The sequence below is a fragment of the Dipodomys spectabilis genome, unplaced genomic scaffold (genome assembly GCF_019054845.1).
Source record: "Dipodomys spectabilis isolate Male_0828 unplaced genomic scaffold, ASM1905484v1 ptg000009l, whole genome shotgun sequence".
NCBI classification, from domain to species: Eukaryota; Metazoa; Chordata; class Mammalia; order Rodentia; family Heteromyidae; genus Dipodomys; species Dipodomys spectabilis.
Window position 1 is genome coordinate 10,286,125 of NW_024870686.1, and position 13,476 is coordinate 10,299,600.

Here is a 13,476-nt window from a genome sequence, read left to right on the forward strand (position 1 = left end):
GAAGAATATCTTTTCATAAACTCTTTAAAATGTTAATGGGAAAATTATTTTGTTTGTAAAATCTCCACTCCTCTAATAGAGGAAAATTTGAATTAATTTTGCAATATGATTCATAAAGAAATAATCCCACATTTAACTAAAGTATCATGATCACTTAGGCTTTCAAGACAATGGAAAAAATTCAGATCTATTGTAGGAAAATTTATTGAAATATGTTCTTGGGTTGATGGGGCATTTTCTTAGCACGAACAGAGTCCTAGGTTCAACCGTGGACTATTCTGCAAAGAAAAGTGTATTAATATATTAGCTAACTAACAAGGCATCAAATAAGAAAAAACAAATGGTTTTCATGAACCAAATATTGAAACTATGTACACTATGAATAATATATGCAAACATAATATGTAAATTGAGTAACTCATTTGAGATTTAAAATACTAATTCTTAATGCTCTATGGCAAATCAACCATTTCTTCAAGAGGGTAAACTAATAAGCAATAAAATACTTTTTTGTAAGCAGTATTTGGCTCTCATTTTGGGATTTTTGGAAACAGTTAAGAAAATGCCTACTTTCATATGCAAAAAACAAGGCCTTTTTTCTTTCCTTTTTCCTATAAATAGGACAGGAGGATTTATGATTTATAGCACAAAGCTTAGAATAGTGAGAAACTAGAGATGCCATCCAAGAAAAGAGGAATTGGAAGAATTCCAATTATACTCTCTCTTTCTCTCTCTCTCTCTGTCTCTCTCTGTCTCTCTCTTTCTCTCTCTCTCTCTGGATGGGATTGTATTTCAAAGGAAACAAGAAGATTTTGAAAATATTATTTCAAAGCCCCTCTCTGATCTAGGGAATGGAGTCTGATTGAAGGATAGTAGGGCACAAGACCACCTACTGGGAGGAAGGGAGCAGCATCTGTGTGCCCTGTCTGGCCTGCACTCAGATGAGCAGAGTGAACCTGCTAGAAGGCTCAGATTGAAATACCGAGTGTGTATTTTCTACATAACCCTGGAGGAGCTTACTGAGAGATCACAGAAAAAGTTTTCTGGTGTTTTAACTAGAATCTAAATTTAGTGTTTAAATGTAAATTGATTTTCCAGCATGGTGATTTTATATTTTTTTAAATAGAATTTCATCTATTATTTTTATTTTATTGAACAGAATGAAGCTGGTGAATTTTTGATGGTGTGATTAGAAACATTCTTAGGTGGATTATTAATAAAATTTCAATAGCATAGCATAATATTTTCTCTTTGAATAATTTATAAAACTACTCCTTGGGAACTATGAAAATGAGGTAGTTTGAATAAGACATGTTTAATAGCAGTTTTGCAAGGATAAATGCTTTGTTTGGCACTTGTACAAGGGAGGCTGATAAGTTACTTTTTGTCACTCATAATTATTAAACACAAATCTTGTAAGTCACAGTAGCTCCACACTTTCAAAGGTATACTCAATTAGTTGAGGTAAATTATATGCAAACCATACTTTCTATAATTACACTCTAGGCAAAGATAACCTTTGAGTAAGAGTAATTGGTAAAGAAAAAAAGGTAAAGATAATAACTTTAACAAGCTTTAAAAAGATCATTTAAAACCTTGTCTAAACAATGAAACTAGGTCTAGAGAAAACCAAACAGTTACAAGATTCTACTATAAGAAATTGAAAGACCTCTTGAGTATCATCAGAAACCAAGTATTTTTCAAAGAGAATAATCACAAACATAAAAGTAGTCATTCTATGTGAAATTAGCTATAGGGAAGACAAATGATCAGATGTTTTGCTTAAAATCGCAACCACGTATGCTTGAATCATTCTGCAATTAACAAAGATTTAAAGATAATATATGCTTTATTCAAGTTACCCAGCTTTCATGGTTTCTAAGAAATGTGCTTTATAAATTATTCAAAGAGAAATATGGGTTGAGCAGGAGTTTAATGACGTTTGTTATGCTTTTCTAGGACAACTGGAAATCTGGTTATCTGTCTTAGAATAGATGATTATAATATTTTAAAACGCAAATCTGATAGTTTGAATATATCTTATTGTATTTCAAAATGATAATCTGTTCTAGGAGTAGTTATCTAGATGAATGAGGTAATGACTTGATAGCATTCACCTGGGATTGTGAGACATTCACAGGGGGAAAATACCAGGCAAGTAGATAATTGTTCATTTGTTTCTTTTATAATTACTACATGATTTCTTGCTTGCTTTATTAACACACTGGCAGGTTTATAATTTTTAACCAAAATCTCTTACAATACAAACCCTGTCAGTCCATTCCTGTCTTTGGTTGAGTACAGGTCATTAAAACTCATTTGAAAATGTGCAGCGAGTTATGTAGCAAATGCATAGCTTAATCCTTCCGATCAAACAAGTCGATATGAGCAAGTGCATTGTCAGAAATCTGAAAGGGTAATTTTTTGTTTTCTACCTGGAGAGAACATCAGAAGGAGGGGGAAATAGAAATCTGGAAAAGAATGTTCCAAGTAACCAGTAGAGGGCTAAATATCCCATGCTGTTCCATTAGTGGACCATAGAGGCAGAGTCCATGGCTTGAAAATACTCAGGATGAGCCAGATGAGACAGGCAGATAATTAAAGACAAAAACATTCTGGTATAGGCAGAAAAAACAATATGCTGGTGTAGTGCATGGATTGGATTACTTAATAAATGAGATGTGTGCATTTGAGCTGGGGGTGGGGTGGGAGGGATGAGGGAGTTCCAAAGGATTAAAAGACTTTCTGGTTTGAAGCAATTGATAACCAATGTGAAAGGACGAAATGCATTTGGGGACCTGTAAATAGTTTAGGATCCTTTAGAGAATGATTTAATAGTTTAGGATCATTTAGAGAATGATTTCTCCTGGAAATCCTGTCTCTGTTTTGTGTGAAGATATTAAGTAGACTCAGCAAGCAAGACTCAATCATTAAAGGAAAAAACCCACAGCACAGGCCCCCTGTCCCACGATTTAATCAGTATCTTTGCTTCATTCTATGACACATTCTTTCAGTGTTAAGTTAGTAAATGTTTGAAAGACTAAGATCTACAAAGAATTCATTAAGTGCATTCTTCCCCATTTTTCCATTCCTGCTCTTGACCTTCCGCAAACCTTCAAAGAGTTAGTGAGTTAGTATGAAACAATCATGTTTATATAAAAATCTTTGACCAGTGAGAGAATCTATGGCTACAAACTCAGCTTATCTTTTTGTGCAAGACAACACAGAGAAAAATATTAACAGAACTATCTCAACCATTTTAACAAATACCTAATTAAAGGACAGTGTAGCAAAATTAGGCTTTTTTTTAAAAACTAAAAACAAATTACATCTCCAAAACAGCCATGAAGAATGAGTACCTTTTAAGAAGTATCATGCAATAAAATATAACTCAATATACATCTTATGTATTTGGCATTATAAGGATACAGAATATATTCATGCATATAATATTCCTACACTCATAAGCTTTACCTCCCAACCTACAAGAAAAATGTGTAAGCTAAAAAATGTCTGGTGGGGGTTGAACTCAGAGCCTTGCACTTTTGATCAATTCTGAGACTCCACCACTTGAACCATAGCTCCTTCTGTTTTTATGGTGATTAATTGAAGATAAGACTGTCACAAACTTTCCTGTCTGGGCTGGCTTTGAACCTTAATTCCCATATCTCAGTCTCCTGAGAAGCTAGGATTACAGGTTTGAGCCAAGAGTACCTGGCTAAAAATGATTTATAAGGGAAAATGAACATCTCTATATATAAATTGAAAAAGTAAACGTGGTTATATATTGCTTTTACTCTGTAAAATTAAAATCTGAAAATATTTCTGGCTTTCTGTTTTCCTGCATAGTCTATTAGAGAATATTTCAAATATTTTTGAATAATTGGTAGCTTATCTCTCTAAAATTGAGATTTCAAGCTGAATATCTTGAGTTCTTCTTCATTTTTGAGTTGATATTACAAGTGGTTTGTAGTTAGAGTTAGAAAATGCTTGAAGCTTAAAACATAGACTTGACTAAGAGAAAAAGAAATTGCAGATGCAAAAATAAGACTTAAGACTGGTAATGTATGATAAGAGAAAGTTAGTGGTGGGAACCCTCATAAACTCTACAGGATATAATTAACTAAAAGATGTAGAATTAAACATATTATTACTTTATATGCAGATAAACATTATAAAGGTATTTTGCTATGAAATTTAAGGCCATATACCATAGGAATCATATCTGTATTCACATGTTGATATTTTATTCCACAACACTGAGCTAAATTAATTCATCCTGAAGATATCTTCCTGTGTTGAGTATCTACCTAGCAAGTTAGAACCTAACTTTCTCTGTAAACAAAAGGAAACCTAACGTAGGAAAGTAGCTGCTAAGTATCAACCAATCTACTCATCGCTTTCAACATATCAGACCCAGATAAAACAACCAAATATCTATAATCAATTAAGTGATTTCAGTGGTCAGCTTCTGTGTCTGCAATATAGAAACTCACTGTTCACATCTTTAGGTAAAGCTCTAATAACCTTTTTAAGTTCTAAGTGCTACCCAATTCCTTAATCATTAATTGACCAAACAGCTGGTTTGTCCAAAGCAGTTCTTTCAAAAGTATAGTCAAGAAGACATTGGGCATGCCATAAGCAATTACCATCACCACAAGTAAAGCAAATGGTAACAGCTTTGCCACTTGAGATGGTTTCAAATAGAAAAATATTAAGCAAGAAAATAAACAATGTTTATGGAACAACAGTGGTAACATAGAGCCATGTTTCAAATGTATTTTTATCACATTTTAGGAGAAGTACTTCATTTTATTTCACAACTGAGGAATGATACATATGCATGTATTAAGATTGTTACACATGCATGAGCCTTTTCCATTCCATTTCATTATATCAAAGTCTATACTCTTCTAACCTATTCAATTATTGTATTACATTGGAATTAAATTCTGATCAATTCTATTCATGAGGAAAATATAATCTAGTACTGGGTCCTAAATGAAGTTTGAAAAACACTTAAGTCAACTAACACAAAGAGGATTACAAATGGGGGCTGGTGGACCACTTTTGCAATCCCAGCTACTCAAGAGGCTGGCACTTGAAGAGCACCCCGCCCCCCGAAAAAAAAAAGAAAGAAAGAATACCTGCAATAACTGTACAGATTAAAATATTTCGTAAAGTCGTATCTTCTCACATATATGTTTGATCACTTTAGTTTTATATTTTGAAAAGAAGGTGCATATGATAAAGGAAGTCTAGTTTTTAGTTAAAAGTCATGTATAATTAGTGTGATCTAATATAAACAGTTAATATAATGAAACTGTCTTATTCATTATTTCAAAAATATCTAAAAGATGCCTGACCAGCTTTTGTCCAGCCATTTTGTAAGTAATCTCAGTTATTAACACATTGTTCCCACAGACATTATAGATGCTTCTTTGAAACGTTGGCAAAAATGACACTTGGCAATAAAGAATACTATATAATCCAACTTATAGAAAAAGCTAACTTTTTTTTATTTGTTGTGTTTTTAAAGCTTTATGAAATTTTCCTTTTGGCAGCTCAGCATAACTTCAGATCACTTGCCAAGGGATTTATTATAGAGATTTATTATAGCAAACCTAGCACAATTATGCTTAGTTTATGCTCTCTTATCACCCAGCTAAGGAAACAAGCCATTTATTTTCTCTTTACCCACTGTTCATATTTCTTCAATACAGTTTGATGCACTGCCATACTATGTAGTATAAAAGAAGGAGTAATTCAGACATTAATGAAAAAAATTCTGATGTGAAACAATTTCAAGAAATAGAGCACTTTGATTAATACTAATTTTGAGTAAAAGAGGACATCAGCTGCATTTTTCCTCATAGCTTTCAATTTATTCCACAAAGCCATTTTAAATAGCAAGCAAGTAAATATATGAATGTGTCTATGCATATATGTATGTATATTTATATAATATATTCATATGTGTGCTATATTTAAATGTTGCATTCATTCGTAGCATCATTCTTTAATCAAATAACTGAAAGAGATTTATTTATTTCTGTTATTTGTAGGTATACACATTATGTGTTTGGGGAAAACTGAATTAGATATTAATATGCTATATTATATACTATTTGTAGAATTATTTCAACTTCTACATTGTCATGCTTCTTTTCACTACGCTTTTGTTAGGTCTCATTAGCTATAGCTAAGATTTATTTAAGCTATGCTCTTTGGTCAGAGATTTCTCTTCACTTTAAAATGTAGTGCTTTATGAGGCATCTTCCAGAAATGTGTTTTGGCAAGAATCCAAAGCTTCTTATTTCTAAATTTTTCAGTCTTAGCCACAAATGTGCTTGGAGTTTGGAGAAAAAGAAGTGGAATGGATAATTTATGGGAGAGAGGAAAGAGAAAGAGAGAGAGACAGAGACAGAGACAGATACAGAGAAAGACAGAGAGTGTGTCATAGGAAAAAGATATTCATTGAGACTTGAAGAAGTACTTAGCTAAATTGAGAATAAATGGACATGGGAAAGAGAAAGATGCATGGATGAAAATAATGGGATAAGCATGTTTTAAATTTCCTTTCTCTAGGAAGAGAATATTTGTGGAAAAAAATTATGAGCACAAGTGTGTAACATTTTATCTATATGTGTACTTAGAAAGTTAATTTGTAAATTGCTTTAACAAGGGCTTATAATCATAAAACTTCAGTACATTGCTAGAATAAATACAATTTTCTTTTACAAGTATTCTAGTTAATCAAAATAATCTATTAATAAAAACAAGAACATATTATTAAAATTATGTTTTATAGTAAATTATAGATAACAAATAATATGCTATACTTTTGAGAGTAATGAGACAGTGTGATCAAATCAAGACACAGGAATTGTATTTTTGAACACAATTATGCATTTAAACATATGTTCTGCCCAGTCTGGCATTGAACTGCAATCCACAGATCTCAGCCTCCTGAGTAGCTAGAATTATAGGTATGAGCCACAAGCGCCTGGCTCCATCCATTTTGCTATTTTTAACAAATTGAAATTATTATTTTTTAATTTCTAAATAGTTGGAAGAAGACATTTCATTTTTAAATCTCATTTATCTGAGTGAAGAGTTGAAATAAAACAGGTAATGCTGCAAACATTCTTCTTAGAACATTTTATGTTTTGTATGTTTTTTATTATAAAAATGCTGTACAGAGGGGTTACAATTACAGGAGCACATTTCCTATTGTTGCCTCCTCCTTTGTTTTCCCCCTACCATCCCTTCACTCCCACCCCCACAACTACCCCCCCCCCACCAAGTTGTAAAGCTCGGTTTTTGCCTTTTGCCTTTTCTGCTTGTCCTACACCTGTACTTGTTAAACCACTTTGGAAAGCAGTATGGGTGTTCCTCAAAAGATTACACATAGAACTTCCCTATGACCTAGCAATCTCACTTTTGGGCATTTACCCAAACAATCACAAACAAGAACATACTAAGGCTACCAGAACAACTATGTTTATTGTAGCATTATTTATCATAGCTAAGATATGGAACCAACCCAGATGCCCCTCAGTAGTTGAATGGATCAAGAAAATGTGGTATATATACACAATGGAATGCTATGCCTGATAAGAAAGAATGACATTGCCCCATTTGTGAGGAAATGGAAAGACCTGGAAAAAAATATATTAAGTGAAGTAAGCCAGGCCCAAAGAAACATGAGTCTCATGGTTTCCCTTATTTGCAATTTTCCTTAGAACATTTTAAACTCCATGTGTACTTAGTCTCACAGGCCTGTGAGCCTAAGTTTTTAGAAGGCAAATAGAGGATTATGGTTTGATCCAATAGTTAGCCATGGCCAAAAACTTGTGGGACTCCAATTCATCAATTCCTGAATGCAATGGTATGTGTCTGTCATCGGCAACAAACTAGGGAAGTGTAAGTAGGAGGATAGCAGGCCAAGCCAGCCTGGGCATAAAGCGAGACTCGACCTAAAAGGCAGCAACATAAAATAAATGGAACTTTAGCTACCTGATAAAGTACTTTTCTCAGCATATTGAGACCCTAAATTCATTCCCAAGTACTGTCAAAAAATTTAAAAACATAAAACTTCTGAGTCCACTTGGTATTATAATAGCAGAATTGATAAAAAGCATATGCCTCAGGTTGAAAAAGAAAAGTCTTAGCTTTTCTGTATTTACAGGGAGAAAATCCTTTCTAGACTTAGAAAAGGAACTGCTTACTGGGTCTATTTTAAATTTTTATTTATTTTTTATTGTGAAAATACTGTACAGAGGAGTTACAATTAGATGGGCAAGATAATGAGCACATTTCTTATCAAGCATTGTAGCCTCCTCCCTTGTTTCCCCTTCCCATCCCTCCCCATCCTCCCCCCCAATCCTCCCTGCCCCCCCCCCACAGTTGTAAAGTTCATTTCGACATGACAACTTGTACTTCTCATTGTTGCAAAGGGTCCATCAGTATCCTTATCTAAACGACTTGTTTTTCCCCTTCCCCTCCACAAATTATACCAACATCAAATACAGTGAGAGCAGGGGTTATACTGTGAGGGAGGGACATACAAAGCAACAAATAAATAATCTTATACATGCATTAGAAACAATCGCATGAAAGAAAAAAAAACATTTGAATACATATCTTAGGGTTCATTTCCCTAACATCACCTTATCTGACGTTTTCTGCTTGACTCAGACATATACTAGATATTGCAAATAAGGGAAACCATGGGACCTATGTTTCTTTGGGCCTGGCTTACTTCACTTAATATAATTTTTTCCAAGTCTTTACATTTCCTAATAAATGTGGCAATGTCATTCTTTCTGATTGAGGCATAGAATTCCATTGTGTATATATACCACATTTTTTTGATCCATTCATCTACTAAGGGGCATCTGGGTTGGTTCCAGATCTTAGCTATAGTAAATAATGCTGCAAAAAAACATAGTTGTGCTGGTAGCTTTAGTGTGGTCTTGTTTGTAAACATTTGGGTAAATGCCCAAAAGTGGGATTGCTGGGTCATAGGGGAGCTCTATGTGGAATCTTTTGAGGAACCTCCATACTGCTTTCCAAAGTGGTTGAACAAGTTTACACTCCCACCAACAATGAAGTAAGGTTCCCTTCTGTCCACATCCCCTCCAGTATCTGTTGTTATTAGAGTTCTTGCTTTTTGCCATTTTAACTGGGGTGAGGTGGTATCTCAATGTTGTTTTGATTTGCATTTCTTTTATGGCTAGGGAGGTTGAACATTTCTTCATGTGTCTATTGGCCATCCTTCTTTCTTCTTCAGAGAAATTTCTTTTTAAGTCTTTAGCCCACTTAGTTATTGGGCAGTTGTTTCTTTGAGGATTTGTTGTTCGGGAATTTAATTTTTTGAGTTCCAAGTATATTTTAGATATGAGACCCTGGTCCGTTGTATGGCTAGTGAAGATCTTCTCCCAATTCGTGGGCTTTCTATTAATCTTGCTAGCTATGTCCTTTGCCATGCAGAAGCTCTGCAACTTCATGCAGTCACATTTGTCCAACCTTTCTTTGATTTGTTGGGTCTTTTTTAGAACTCTTTCAATCACTTTTAACCGCCCAACATTTTATTGAAAGGATTTTCTTAAATGAAGAGTATAGACATAAGATTACAAAAATGATAATAAACCAATAAAAGTTAAGAATTCAAGTCAAACCTCAAAAACAAATTAGCTGGAATGCACCATTCATGCCATATATAGACATAAGATTACAAAAATGATAATACAGCAATAAAAGTTAAGAATTCAAGTCAAACCTCAAAAACAAATTAGCTGGAATGCACCATTCATGCCATATTAGTTTGCACCAAGACATAATTAATAAATAGAAAGCACAATAGATCAAGTAGACAGTAGACTTAACAGATATCGATGAAATATTTCACCCAGCAGCATCAGAATATACATTCTTCTCCACGGCACACAAAACATTTTCCAAAGTAGACCACATTCTAGATCATAGGGAAAATTTGTCCAATTTCAGAAACATTGAAATTATTCCCTGCATTTTTTAGACGAAAAGGGAATAAAATTAGAACTCAACACCAAAAGCCACCAAAGAAAATCCTGTAGCATATGGAGGCTTAACAAGACACTGTTGAACCAAGAGTGGGTCATAAAAGAGATTAGAAAGGAAATTCCAATGTTCATGATATTTAACAAAAATGAACACACAAACCACTAGGTCCTCTTGGATACAGCAAAGGCAGGATTCAGAAGCAAGATTATAGCTCTGAGTTCCTACATCAACAAATCAGAGCCGGGCACCAGTGGTGCAAGCCTGTAATCCTAGCTACTCAGGAGGCTGAGATCTGAGGATTGTCGTTCAAAGCCAACACAGGCAAGAAAATCCGTGAGACTCTTATCTCCAATAAACCACTAGAAAACCAGAAGTAGTGCTGTGGCTCAAGGGGTAGAGTGCTGGCCTTGAGCTGAAGAGCACAGGGACAGCGCCCAAGCCCAGAGTTCAAGCCCCACAACCAACCAAAAACAAAAACAAACAAACAAACAAAAAAACAAATTGAAGAGATCTGAAACAAATAATTTATTGAGACACCTGAAGCTACTTGAAAAAAGAGCAACAAGCTAAACTCCAATCCAATAGATGGACACAAATAATTAAAATTAAATCTGATTTAAAGGAAATAGAGTCCAAAAAATAGAATCAACAAAACAAAGAGTTGGTTCCTCAAAAAAATTAACAGACCGTAAGCAAATCTTATCAGAAAAAGAAGAGAACACATCCAAATAAACAAACTCAGAAATGAGAATTGAAACAGCCATGATTCAGAACATTATAAGCGAATACTTCTCAAAACTTTATGCTAATAAGTTTAAGAATCTGGTAGAAATGGATGAATTTCTAGCAAATATTGACATGCCCAAACTAAACCAAGATGATTTCAACCAATTTAACAGACCCCTATCAAGCATCGAAATAGACATAGCAATAAGAGAACTCCCACACACACACAAAAAAGCCCAGGGCCTGATAGATGTACAGCTGAATTCTACAAGGCCTTTAAAGCAGAACTCACACCAATATTCCTCCAATTCTTCAATGAAATTGAAAGTGAAAGTTCACTACCAAACTATTTCTGTGAAGGCATCATATCCCTCATTCCAAAACCAGGCAGGGACTCATCCAAGAGAATACACATAGAGGTCCCCTATTACCCAGCAATCACACTTTTGGGCATTTACCCCAATGACCACAAATAAAGTTATATTAAAACTACCAGCACAACTATTTTTATCACAGCATTATTCACCACAGCAAAGATATGGAACCAATCTAGATGTCCCTCAGTAGATGAATGGATCAAGAAAATGTGATATATATATATATATATATATATATATATATATATATATATATATGTATAATTCCAAGATCTCGATCTCTATTGATCTATCTATCTATCTATCTATCTATCTATCTATCTATCTATCTATCTTGGAATTTTATGCCTCCATCAGAAAAATGACATCACCCCATTTATTAGGAAATAGAAAGACTTGGAAAAAATATATATTAAGTGATGTGAGCCAGGCCCAAAGAAAAATAGGTCCCATGTTTTCCCTTATTTGCAATAACAAGTATAATTCTAGGACAAGCAACATATGACCATATAAGATGATGTTAAGTGAAATGAACCCCAAGATAGGGATACAACTTGCTTTTATTTCTTGCTATTGTTTTTAACATATCTGAAATATTCTATAAGATTGTTTTATTTCTGTTTTATGTACTTTCCCCAAGGTATAATCTCTGTTTTCCTTGTATTTTACCATCAGTGCCCTGTATCTTGTATATACATTGTTCTAATTTGGGGAGGGGAAGGGAAATAACAAATTGCTTAAATAAAGATACAGGTTGACCCATTGTAACAATGAGATGTACAAGACACTATGTTGAAAAGGAACTTTACAACTTGGTGGGGGGGGGGGGAATCATGGAGGTGGGGAAGGAGGGGATGGTAGGGGAAAAACAAAGGAAGATGTAACAATGCTTGAAATGTACTCTTTACATTACTCATATAACTGTAACCACTCTGTACACTATTTTTACAATAAAAAAACAAACATGAAAGAACAATAAACCAATTTCTTTGATGAATATTGATGCAAAACTTCTCCACAAAATTTTGGACAATCTACTTCAACAACTCATCAAAAAAATCATATACCATGATCAAACAGGATTCACTTCAGGGATGCAAAGCTGGTTCAATATATGCAAATCAATTAATATAACTCATCACATCAACAAGAGCAAGAATAAGAACCACATGGTTATCACAATAGATACAGAAAAAGCATTTGACAAGATCCAACACCCTTTATGATGAAGGCTCTGGAAAAACTAGGAATCCATGGAACATTCCTCAATATAATAAAGGCTGTGTATGACAAACCTACAACCAGCAAAAGCTAAAGCCATTTCCTCTAAACTCAGGAATGAGTCAAGGATGTCCTCTCTCTTTACTTCTCTTCAGTTTACTATTAGAATGCCTAGCAAGAGCAATAAGACAAGATGCAAACATAAATTGTATCTAAATAGGGAAAGATGAAGTAAAATTCTCCCTCTTTGAAGATGACCTGATCTTTTATTTAAAGCACCCCATGACTCCACTCCCAAATTACTCGAGCTGATTTGAAACTTTGGCAAAGTAGCAGAGTATATAATTAAACCTCAAAAATCAATGGCTTTTCTGTATGCCAACAACAAGAAAATGCAACCAAAATCAGGAAAGCAACTCCTTTTGTAATAGTCCCACAAAAAATAAAATACCTAAGAGTTAACTTAATTAAAGAAGTGAAGGACCTCTATGATGAAAAGTTTAAAAACCTGAAAAAAGGAAATAAAAGCAGAACAAAGGACGTGGAAAAACCTCCCATGTTCCTGAATTGGAAAGATTAATCTCTGAAAATGGCAATAATTACAAAGGCTACCTACAAATCCAATGCAATACCTATCGATATTCCAACCTCATTCTTCAATGAAATAGAAGAAGCAACCCAAAACTTCACATGGAATAATAAAAGACCCTGAACAGCAAAAACAATCCTTTGCAGAAAGAACAGTGCTGGAGGAATATCAATATCAAATCTACTACAAAACCATAGTAATAAAAAACAGCTTGGTACTGGCACAAGAACAGACCTAAGGACCAATGGAATAGAACTGAAGACCCAGAAATGAAACCACAGACCTATAGTCACCTAATTTTCGATAAGTGAGTTAAAAAATAGAATGGAAGAAGGAAAACCTTTCAATAAATGGTGCTGGCAAAATTGGTTAATCACTTGTAGAAAACTAAAGCTAGTTCCTTATCTGTCTCTCTGCACCAGAATCAACTCCAAATGGAAAAAAAGGCCTCAGAGTCAAAGCAGACATCTTAAAAACATTGCAGAAAGGTATAGGAGAAACTCTAGGGCACCTTAG